This window comes from Poeciliopsis prolifica, unplaced genomic scaffold (genome assembly GCF_027474105.1).
Source record: "Poeciliopsis prolifica strain line A6 unplaced genomic scaffold, Auburn_PproV2 SCAFFOLD017, whole genome shotgun sequence".
Lineage (NCBI taxonomy): Eukaryota > Metazoa > Chordata > Actinopteri > Cyprinodontiformes > Poeciliidae > Poeciliopsis > Poeciliopsis prolifica.
Genome location: NW_026562392.1, coordinates 3,632,507 through 3,644,901, shown reverse-complemented (window position 1 = coordinate 3,644,901; position 12,395 = coordinate 3,632,507).

The following is a 12,395-nucleotide window of genomic DNA, read 5'->3' as shown; positions in this document are numbered from 1 at the left end:
TTCACTTTGATTTTGATTGCCTCTTCATCAAGAAGATGACAGCTATGAACTAATTTTCTTTTCTATCATGTTACACACTTATTAGCTCCGGCTGTCCTTGGCAGATGACTGATTTTCTTCTTTTGTGGAGCTACAGCTGGATTTTCCTTCGGTCTGCTCAGACAAATTGCAAAGCTCCTGTGTTCGGTTTGAGCCAACCTGTTAGTCTGTTTTGTGTTTTTTTTTTCTGTTTTCACTTCACTTAGAACGGACCCTGCCAGACTGTCCCAGGAAGGCCACTTTTGAAATATGGTGATCTATTTTGGGTTAGGATTATGTACAGTACTTAACATTCATTGTAAATGTGCTAGAATTAGACAATTGGTTATTTTTCATCTGTTTTCCCTGGACAATTGGAAAATTTGCCTCACTAATGAGCTTAACTACAAATTCTGTCTATATATGCAATCAATACAAAACAATAAATAGCTACAACACCATGATCATAATCTCAATATAAAATTACTCATGGTTTAAATGTAAAGTGGTATATTAAAATATGACAGATACACTATAAAAGTAATTTTGTACACTGCTAAACATCAACCTTTCAATGTTATTCAGGCATATTACAGTAGACCCCACCCTATTAGACATGATGTTACTTGACATCCTATTGGTTGCCAGTTGAGGAGCCGCATTCATTTTTCTTTTTACTGTTTAGCTGTAATGAAATGACAACTTCCCATGTCACTTTGTACGAATAAACTTATAAAAGGTTTCTTCTTCTCTTAGGATCTTTTATGCCTTATATGCAAAATTACCGTGGCATCTGAATTTCACCAAATTATTTTGTTGTAGTTCTTTCAACTACAACAAAAAATAACACACTGATGTTTTGTCATCTTTATGTTACAGGTATAAATAAAGTAATCTTATTCTACTTATTAATCAAAAAGTGTTTTCTGACTGAAACAAATGAAGAACGCCCTGCCCAGGCAATGCATAGTCTTACATCCTCTTGTTGAAATAACTGGTGAGAAACGTCTTGTATATTGAATTAAGTGGTCTGAGGAAACATTGCCCCATCCCTCACTTTTAGCTGCGAAATGCTCAAAGGATTTCTGGCGTGTACAGCTCACTTCGTGTGAACCTACAAGTATCTCAATGGGACCAAGCGCTGGATGTTTTATTTTTATTTTTTTTATCATTATATTGTTGCTTCTGTGACGGGTGGAGACCTGTCCAGGGTGACCCCCGCCTCTCGCCCGTTGACAGCGCCCTTCTGGACCCCAACCGGAAAAAGGTCTAAGAAGACTTACAAGCCTTAGTGAGGCTATTTATCAGGTTAAAATAATCTTTTCAGAAAAAGAAAACAACCTTTAAGCCAGTCATAAGCATACAATTTATAAATTCATTGGTCTGATGTAATATCCTAATGTTAAATCTCATATTTATGCAATATTTATGCTTTTATATTTCACCCATATTGTGTTGTGTTAAATGGAAGACAAAAGCAAAATCTACCAAAAATTTGTGTCAGCTGGTTCTTGTCTGGACTTTTATTTTAAAGAATCGGAGCATGGGGATCATGGTCACACCAGAATCAAATCCAGTCTGGAAAAAGTAAAGTTTTAGCTTTCAGGTCTTAGTCATTTACCTTAGAATGATATCAAACAGGATACAAGTTGGCCATTTCCCAACCTAAATAAATGGTACATTGTGTACCAGTGTGTCACTGGTACACAATGTGTGTGTGGTAATAGATACTCCATTGACACGCTTCATTATCAATGTAGATTGTCTGGACAGAGGGCGCCTGTCGGTGTTTGTGGGTAGAGACCGTTACCTGCTGAAATCCTGTCCAATCCGAAAACGGAGAACGGCAAAGGCGCTCGCGATTTTTCTTACAAACGAAAGACCAGACATCAGAGTTGATGTAGAAACTCTTGGGCAGCGCCTGAACAGAGCCAACCTCGATCTTTGCATTCCTTTACGTAGGAGAGCCGACGCTGTCTAGACAGGAGAGGTCACCGTGCGGATCTATTTGCCTGAATACTGGGGGCAGAGCAAATACTGTCATTTATATATCTACTTCATACACGCTTTAAAATGTTCTTGTTGGCATAAACAAAACTTTGAACAAAAAAGAGAACTGTGAAGAAAAAAAATATATACATCCTACCCCTATTCTCTAAAGTCAGTTCACTGCAATACGAACATCAAGTGAATCCACCGTCCATGCAGATCCATCTTTAAACACAAAACAGACAATTTGCATAAACAAAGAAAAAATGCATCATCTTAGTAGAACTCTGCTGAATCAGTTTCCATAATTGTACCTTGGCAGAATGTTATTTTTATGAGTTTTAAAACGGATTTGAGAAAAATAAACTCCATAAATAAATATGTAGCATCCAGTGTTTCCTCAGACTCTTGTGTTCACAGGCTGTCCTCCACACGGTGCCATAAAGGCTTGTGGACTAAAGACCTGAAAATAACTGCTGTATTTATTTATTTTTTAAAAATCTTTTCTCATCACATTATTTGTATAGCAGTCCGTTGTGATGTTCAGTATTTCGCGGTGACTTGCGGAGTTCATTATCCTTCTCTATTGTGAAGCTCGACTCGTTTTCCAGCAGCGTGTCTGCGCTCGGTCCTCAGATCCTCCTTTCACCTGCATTCAGTGGCCGCTGCGACGGAGAGAGCCGTCCCTCCCGCGCTCCTCTTCCCCCCTTTTTTTATTTTTTACCCCTTTGCGCGCGTGCTCTTGGAGAGAAAGCGTCTCATCACAGCAGAGTAAATAAACCCCACAGAAAGACGCATTCGTCACGGCGAGTCTCGCGCGCAGTGATGGACGACGTTCCGGCGGCGCTGTGAGCGATGCGCGCAAAGTGAACGGCGGACAGGCGGCTACAGAACAAGGCCCCTGGCCCCCTCCAGCCTTTCCTAGCTAGCTAATGAGCAGCATTATTCAAATGGAGCCTTTGTTGTCGACGCACCGCGCTGTAACAGGCAGCCTTGCGTGATTTTTGACGCTCTGCTCTATCAGTTTGTCACCTGCGACAGCACAAAAAAAAAAAAAAAAAAAAAAAAAAAAACCTGAGGCGCCTTGAAACCGTGGGCGAGTTCCTCCTCCTCTCTCCTGAACCGTGGGATGTTCCCGACTGATTCAAAGCGAGCAGAGGTTTGATATTAACCCAAAAGCACAATGAACGACGGTCAGATGAAAGGAGCGACCAGTGTGCTGCTTCTTCTTCTTCTACTACTACTACTACTACTACTACTGCTTCTTCTTCTTCTTCTTCTTCTTCTTCTTCTTCTTCTTCTTCTTCTTCTTGTGAGAGGAGGGTGTGTGAGGAAGAGCGGAAGGAGAGTGAAAGAGAGCGTGTTTGTATATCTTTATCTTACTGTCTTTTCACTGGGTGTCTAGTTTTATTTGTTTAATTGTAATTTTGTGTTGTATCACGTTTTAAGGGGTTTTTTGTTCGTTTGTTTGGGGTGTGGCCGTCGGGCGTGCCTGGCTTGCCGGCGTCTGACGGCAACAATGGTGGGTGTCGGTGGTGGGTCTTTCTCCACGCTGACACGGAAGAACGGCATCAAGGTGGGTGCCGGCTCTCCGTGCAGCGTGGAGGAAGTTTGTTTAGCGGTTGGAGAGGTGATTGGGCACGGGTCTATTCGGTCGGCTGCACGGATGAATGGGGCGGTGGTTTTATTTGTGGAAAAAGTCGAACAAGCTCAAACAGTTGGTGGAGGCGGGCGTGTCCGTCAACGGCTTATTTCTGCAAGTGTCACCGTTAACGCTACCAGCAAAAAAGGTGACACTATCGAATGTACCGCCGTTCATTAGCGATGAATTTCTAGTAAAGGAGCTATCGAGGCATGGTAAGGTGGTTTCACCTGTTAAGAAGGTACCATCAGGGTGTAAATCACCTTTATTGAAGCATGTAGTTTCTCATAGAAGACAACTGTTCATGCTTCTAAACAAAAAAGATGAGGAACTAAACTTACGTTTTCATGTGAGACTAGATGACTTCGACTACGTGCTTTTTGCAACCACTTCAAATATGAAGTGCTTTGGTTGTGGACAAGAGGGACATTATAAAAATGTGTCCCGACAGGGCCGGGCTAGCCGCTTCGGTATCGGAGGAAAAGCAGCCCCCTGCTGGGCAAGATGGCGAGGCCGCTATTGCTGCTGCGGCGGGGGAACCCGCTGCTGCGGCGGGGGAACCCGCTGCTGCGGGGGGAACCCGCTGCTGCGGCGGGGGAACCCGCTGCTGCGGCGGGGGAACCCGCTGCTGCGGCGGGGGAACCCGCTGCTGCGGCGGGGGAACCCGCTGCTGCGGCGGGGAACCGGAGAATGTTGATGAAGGGTCAGTGGAGGACGGAGATAAAGAGTGGGAATGTCGGAAAAGGTGAGAGCATGGCGGTGTGTGGGTGATGGGGTGAATGGTGGTGTGAGTGAGAGTGTGGAGCAGGTGAATGACGGTGTGGAAAGAGATCTGGAAGATGTGAGGGGCGATGAGGAGTGTCGAGTGTATGAAGGTGAGGGAAGAGAAGCTCAGGCAGAAGGACAAAGCAAAAGGAAAGGCAGTGTAGAGTCGGTGGTAGGGGATGGAGCAGAGAGAGAAACGGGTGAAGTAGAGGAAGACATGGACTTTGAAGCCAGTGTCCCGGCAAAGAGACGCAGCAAAAGGCAGAATGTAGTGGCTGCTGCAAAAGCTAGCAAACAAGCTAGCAAGTTGACTGTAGAGAGGAGGGAGGTGTCAGACAGCAGTGATACAGAGAGCTGGTTCTCTGACGCCAGCGAAGCCTCTGTATCAAAAATGGACAAAGAACCGAGATACCCAGCAGAAGCCTTTACAACCTTTTTAAGGCAAACAAAAGGGTTAAAGGGGGTAAAATTAGAAAAATATTTCCCTAATTTAAGAACGTTTTATTTCTCTGCCAGACACCACATCAGACACAAAGAAGAATCAGATTTTACGGACACAGAAATTTACAGGTTAAAAAAGATAATGTCAAAAGTTAGAAAACAATTTTAATGATATATAGTGATTATTTATTATTTATTGTAGTGTTTTGGTGGGTTGGTTTTAGGTTTTTACACAAGATGGAGTCTTTTAAAATAGCATCTTTGAATTTAAATGGGGCCAGAGAGGTTGAAAAACGGGCTTTAATTTATCAAATGTTAAAACAAAAGAAAATTGATGTAATTTTTCTGCAAGAGACACACAGTGATCACATATTAGAAACGGAATGGCGCAGAGAGTGGAAGGGAGAGGTCATATTAAGTCATGGCACATCTATGAGTGCAGGGGTAGGCTTTCTTTTTTCTAAAGCTTTTACCCCTATTGCTATTGAAACCGAACACGTTATAAAAGGGAGGTGTCTTTTAATAAAGACAAAATTTGATTTTTTTAGCATGGTTTTTATTAATATTTATGCTCCGACTACCAATGCAGAGAAGAAACATTTTTATGAAAAAATTGGGGAAAGACTAGGTGATTGCGGGCCAGAAGATTATGTTTTCATAGGTGGGGATTTTAATTGCACTGAGAACGAGTTTTTAGACCGCAATCATGCAGAGCCGCACCCGATAGCCCAACATGTCTTGAAGCAGCTGGTCTCGTCTCATGGCCTGGTGGACGTATGGAGGAGGATGCACGCAGGCTCCAGGCAGTACACATGGTCCCACATTAAGGAAGGTAAAATCTCTTTAGCTCGTTTAGATCGTTTTTATTGTTTTAAACACCATTTTAACGTGTTTAAAACATGCCAGATTTTACCCGTGGCTTTTACGGATCATTCTTTGCTTTTAGGTAGTGTTTTTATCAGGAACATTTTACCCAGAAGTGCGTACTGGCATTTTAATTCTGCTTTGACTTACGATCAGAGTTTTAAAGAGGTTTTAACTTATTTTTGGAACGGTTTTAGACAAACGAAGGCTGATTTTATCTCCATCAGACAGTGGTGGGACTATGGAAAGGTCCAGATCAAACTGCTGAGTCAACAGCACACTGTCAATGTCACTTGTGACATTGCCGGATCTATCAGAGATCTGGAGATGAGCATAGTGGAGCTAGAACGACTTAGTGACGCCACAGGAAATCGAGAGCATATTGAAGCTCTCAAATCAAAAAGGCTAACTTTGGCCAACCTGCTGGAGAATAAAGTCCAAGGCGCGTTGGTCAGATCCCGGATGCAAGACATCGCAGAGATGGATGCTCCCTCTGGCTTTTTCTTTGGCCTGGAGAGGAAGCACGGGCAGAGGAAAATGATCCACTCGTTGCTGTCGGACACGGGGCAGCATTTGAGCGAAACCGGGGCAGATAAGGAGGAGGGCTGTCGATTTCTACCGTTCACTGTTCCAAAGCGAGAACAGGGAGAACGACGAACTGATGGAGGAGTTCTGTGAGGAACTGCCTCAGGTCTCTGAGGAGACCAACAGCGAGTTGGAGCGCCCTCTGAGCATGCAAGAACTCCACACAGCCCTCCTGGGCATGCAGGGCCAGAAGTCCCCGGGTGTTGATGGGCTCACGGTGGAGTTTTTCAAGACCTACTGGGATCTTCTGGCCAGGACATGCTTGAGGTGTGTAATGAAAGTCTGGCCACTGGTTCGCTCCCCTTGTCCTGTCGTAGGGCGGTCATCGCCCTGCTGCCCAAGAAAGGAAACCTGCAGGATATAAAGAACTGGCGCCCCGTGTCCCTTCTCTGCACCGACTATAAAATCCTCTCCAAGGCCCTAGCCACGAGGTTAGGAAGAGCCATGGAGCAGGTCATCCACCGGGATCAGACCTATTGCGTCCCCGGCAGGTCTATGGTAGATAATATCTACCTAATTCGGGATGTTTTGGAAGTCTCCGGTTCATTGGGTTTACAAACTGGCTTGATTTCACTAGATCAAGAAAAGGCATTTGACCGCGTTGAACACGGCTTCCTCTGGAAAATTATGGGGAAGTTCGGGTTCAGCGAGGGTTTTATCGCCAAGATCCAGGTATTGTACAGTGACATTGAGAGTGTGCTGAAGATCAACGGTAGCCTGTGTGCTCCTTTTAGGGTGTGTAGAGGTGTCCGACAGGGCTGCGCGCTCTCGGGAATGCTCTACGCACTCTCCCTGGAACCCCTCCTGCAAAAAATGCGCTCAGAGATCCATGGCATGGTTTTACCTGGTTTTAACAACAAATTGGTTTTATCCGCCTATGCTGACGATCTCGTGGTTTTTATTAAAGATCAAAGAGACGTCAGCGCTTTAACCAAGATCATACAGAAATTCTCCATGCTGTCTGCCGCCAAGGTGAATTGGGGAAAGAGCGAGGCCCTGGCTGTTGGCAAGTGGGCTGAAGGACTCCCGGCTCTCCCCAAGGGCATGACTTGGAGGAAAGATGGCTTGAAATATCTTGGTGTTTTTTTAGGCGGAAAGGACTTTGAAGAAAAGAACTGGGGAAACGTAGAACAAAAGATAACAAATAAACTTGCCAAATGGAAATGGCTACACGGTAAAATGTCTTATCGAGGAAGAGTGCTGGTGTTAAATAACCTGGTTGCCTCACAACTATGGCATAAACTTGTTGTGTTAGACCCGCCATCAAGGCTGTTGGCTAAAATCCAAACAGAAATGGTGAATTTCTTTTGGAATAACCATCACTGGGTACCGCAATCAGTGTTGTTTTTACCTAGAGAGGAGGGGGGCCAAGGCCTTGTCCACCTGGCTAGTAGAGTGGTTGTTTTTAGATTGCAGTTTTTACAGAAATATTTGACAGGATCTCCTATGGAGAGATGTGGCCAGCTGCATTTTGAGACGTGTGAATTTATTGGAGTTGGATGCTGCTCTGTTTTTAACAAATTTTAGTCTTTTAAAGTTAAGGGAGATTCCGCAATTTTATCAGAGCGTTTTTAAATCGTGTGCTCTTTTTAAATTGCGTAGATCGGAAACGAATGACTCTCTGCATTGGCTTTTAGAAGAACCATTGGTCTGCGGAGCAAGATTAGACGTCGAAAAAGACACGTTCCTAGGACTATCAGAGACTTTGAGCAGAGCTGGACTGGTGACTTTAAAGCGGCTGATCCAATTTTCTGGAGCGGATTTTGGAAACGCCCAGGGGGTTGCCGCTGCAGTCAAAATGAAGTCCACCAGAACAATGGAACGTGTCCTGGGGAAAGTAAAGGAGAGACTGGCTGCAGAGGAGAAGGATTTACTGCAGTCATACAAAGAGAAGGAATGCCTACCAAGAGACACGGATCCATTCCCAAAGGTACTCCTGAGTCCGGGCTTTGAAGAGGACAGTGGTCCCCTTTTAAAGAACACGGACTCGGAAATGGACCTGTGCAAGGTAATGCCAAAGACACTGTACAAAAACTGTGTAAAAATCCTAAACAGGAAAACACTCCAGGGGAGAGCTGTCAGCGTGTGGGCTGATAAGCTAAAAGGACAGCCGATACAATGGAGGACGCTATATAAACTGCCAATTAAAAAAAGGACTGGTGACCTCCAGTGGAGGGTGCTCCACGGCGCCATTGCCACAAATGCTTTTTTATCGGTCATCAATCATAATATTGTAAATGAGTGTCCTTTTTGCACCTTATCAGAGAGTGTTTTTCATGTTTTTATAGATTGTACACGTTTAACTGGTTTTTTTAGTTTTCTATCGACTGTTTTTAGTCTTTTTAAAATGCTTTTTACCAATGCAGTATTTATTAACGGTGTACCTCATAGTAAAGCAACTAGTTTAAGATCTCGGCTTTTAAACTATTTATTGGCTGAAGCTAAACTAGCTATTTATATCACTCGAAGAGATAGGATGCAGGATGGACCTCAGTTGGATGCTGTGACCCTGTGGAAAGTGAACATAAAGGCGAGATTGAGATTGGAGTTTGCTTTCCACAGGGCCACCGGGAATTTGGAAAAGTTTTTGGATTTGTGGGGATGCGATAACGCACTATGCATCATCTCAGAGAGAAACGAACTAATTTATAAAAAAATACTATTATAATGATTTTATTGATGTAAAGAGAAACATTGTGAATTGTGTATATATATTTGTTTAATAAATGTATTGGTAAAATCTTCTTCTTCTTCTTCTTCTTCTTCTTCTTCTTCTTCTTCTTCTTCTTCTTCTTCTTTTTTTGCCAAGCACAGATCACCTCAAAGCTAGGAGTCAAAACAGTGGGTGAGCAAAAGGCCCAAATGAGGCGGAAAAAAAAAAGTCAACAAATAGTTTATATGTCACGCTAAGAAATCACACACTACAAAAAAAAAAAAAAAAAAAATAGAAGGGGAGCTGCTTTATGGGCTGCACCGGCTGACAGGTGGAGCGGCGGTGAATAAAGGAAAATGAAAAAAAAAAAGATGGCAGTAGAAAGAGAAAAACGTGCCCTTCTACAAAGAGGGGAGGAGGGAGGGTGGTAAAAGAAGGCAGAGCGTTTTTTTAGAGGAAGCTCCTCCGACAGAGCCCATCTCCAGCTGTCACAAATCATTTCTGCTCGGGAAGTGAGGGGAGGCGAAATGTCAAAATATTTGAATAAATTGCGCAGAAGCCTGTTGAGAGCGGGGCGCTGCGGTGAGAGGGGGTATTGTTGGTGCCGATGGGGTGAAGAGGGTTGTTTGGGAGGGGGAGAGAGAGCACCAGGCCAGAGGGGTTGGGGTTGCATTGTGAAACAACCCTCTCCGGCCTCCGACACACAGAGAAAAAAATCTAATGTTTCGCCCACTGCAGTGATTTTGGAGCAGTTTCTTCCCATCATTGCAGTTATACTGACAGCTGTTATAAGCTATCTTTGTATTTACTCTACCTACGGACTGTAGTAGGGTTAGAGCCCAATTTTGGGGGGCTTTTAAATCTGTGTTTTTTTGGGGGGGGGGGTTTACGTCTTCCATGAAGTATACTACACAACCTTAAGATGTGTTGTATACTTATTTCATATCGTTTAAATGTGAAATAAATAAAGAATTTGGACTTATGAGTCAACTCACCTTCCAGCCTCAATTTAACTTTCTTCACAAGAAAAAAACTAAGTAGAGGTAAATCTGAACTAGTTCGCTATACCCCAGTGTTCTTGAATAAGAGGTGTCTGAAGGGGATGGCGTTGTGTATTTTCCAGCCACAGTGTCAATTTATAGCACAATCAAGCAGCAATTGATGTAAAAATGCTATTTCAAATCAGACATCAGGTGATTTTTTAAAAAACTAAGAACAGTATTTTAAAGTTCAGTCTGGGAGCCAACTTTAGAACTGGGGCGATGTGCGCTGTCGTCCTGATTTGAGGAAGCATCCTGTTTGAATTTCTCTCGGCGTTGCTGGGACATTGCTCCTTTAATCAGAAGAAGACCGACTTTGTCGCTGTCTTTACGTAGCTCTGAAGGTTCAGATCTGAGTCCGTCTCTAGATTCCAGATTTCAGGCCTGACTTCTAGCTTCCATCTGTAATGATTGAAGCTGTGCGTCGACTCCAGAAATTATAACTCGAGTTTCGTTTTGGCACACCCACACATCGACCTGTTCTAAGCATTTCTTCGGTGCTGGGATGAGTTCACAGTCACCTGGTCACATTGTGGGATTCAAGTGATGGCCTGACCAACATTTAAATGGAACAAAAAAGCAAATGCAGAAGAGAAATTTGACCAGGTGACTGATTTTTTTATATAGGTGCGGTACTATAAGTGCAGATGGCCTCCCAAACCCACGTCGAGACATTTGTTGCTGATTTCTTTTTTCTTGCTCGCTTTGCTTTTACTCCTACAGGTCTGAACTGTAGCCAACGCTATTGTGCTGTAAGTTTTGTTCAATTTCCTGCTGGCCTTTTGATGAATATTTATCATGCAAACCGTGGTGGTGGTGGGGGGGGTGGGCAAATTCAGGACAGGTTACCACGATAAGGGGTCTGATGGTGCTTTATTGTTTAATGTCTCTGAATGCATGTTCTCTATCAGGCCGATTGCATCTCCTCTCTTTGTTCAGATCGTCCCCCGGGGTGCATCAGGAGTCGCGGGGTCAGTGTCTCCTCTGTTTGCCGCCAAGCTCACCAACACCGTATTTAATTAGGCCTCTAATCAGCCACTAAACACACAATAAAAGGAGACAATCTGTTTACTTTCCTCTCAGCACTCCGACATTTACGGTCTTCATATTTGCATGTATAGCTGATTCAAAAAGAGAAGAGGGGAAAAAAAAAAATCATTTATCAGAGAGAAAGATCAAGGTCATGGCTCCTCTTCACACTCGATTCCCTGAAACCAATTAAACTGTCGGTCGGTGAAGTTCAGTTGGAGGACACAGGCGAGAAACAATGGCAGATGACAGCTCCTCGCCGCTATCTCGGCTGGGTTTTTCTCGCAGCGGTAATTATATTTGCAAATTCTGTCGCCGAGACTTAAAAAGTCGGAGAACTTTCGCAGTCAGCCGGAAACGGCCCAAACATGCCGGTGACTGAAACGATCAGTGTTCATGAGAGCTAAAAGCCACGGAGGTGAGAGAACGACCTGAATTGAATCATCCCCACTGAAAATCAGACCTGGGGTTAATATCCTTAGTTCACTCAAGTATCGGTGTGCACCTTTCGTGGCGGCTGTGTGTTGTGGGTTTTGTCACGACACACAACACACACACTTTGGTGCTTACACAAATAGGCATCGACAAAAAAAAAAAAAAAAAAAAAAAAGAAGGGGAGAAAATCAGCTAATGAAAAACAACATAGTAAAAGGAACAAAGGGGGAAAAAAAGAGCTTTTTTATGTCAATACTCTGTAAACCTCCCCCCAAAACACATAAAATACACTATCGCTTTCTATTTCCTCATAAATTAACCCAGAAGCTGGTGCTTTATGACAGGATGGCTGGCACTGACTCGAGCGAGTTAGGTATCCTCCACTTCTTACGACTCAATGTTTCAAGTGAATTCATTTGTGTCAAACTGCGTGGAAAGTATTGTGAAGAGAAAACTTCTGTAGAAAGGAATAGGCTTGAAAGTCTGCTGAATATTTGGCTCCTGACTCGGCGGTAAGAACAAACATGTTTCCGTTCATGCAAATAACACTCAAAACCACCAAACCGTCAAACGCAGCAGAGATGCAGCTACAAGAGTAAAAATGTGACGAATCAAAATGTGAAGTTATTGAGAGAGGGAGGATTGTTCAGGTGAGGAACTATTTCATACTCAAAAGGTCACTCTCTAATGTATTTGGAATGAATTTGTACTAGTTTGCATCTGGTAGATAAATGGATTTGAAAAATGCCCTATCACATTCCTCTTCTACAGCAGCTTCAAAAAGTATTTTACCCTTCAGTCATTTTCACATTTTGCCACATTTTAACCACAAACCTCCATGTGGTTAAAATGTGGTTTTATGTGATAAAACCAACACAAAGTTGTGCATAAACCAATAGTAAGATTTGGCGTTCGGTCTCCTGCCGCATGTGAC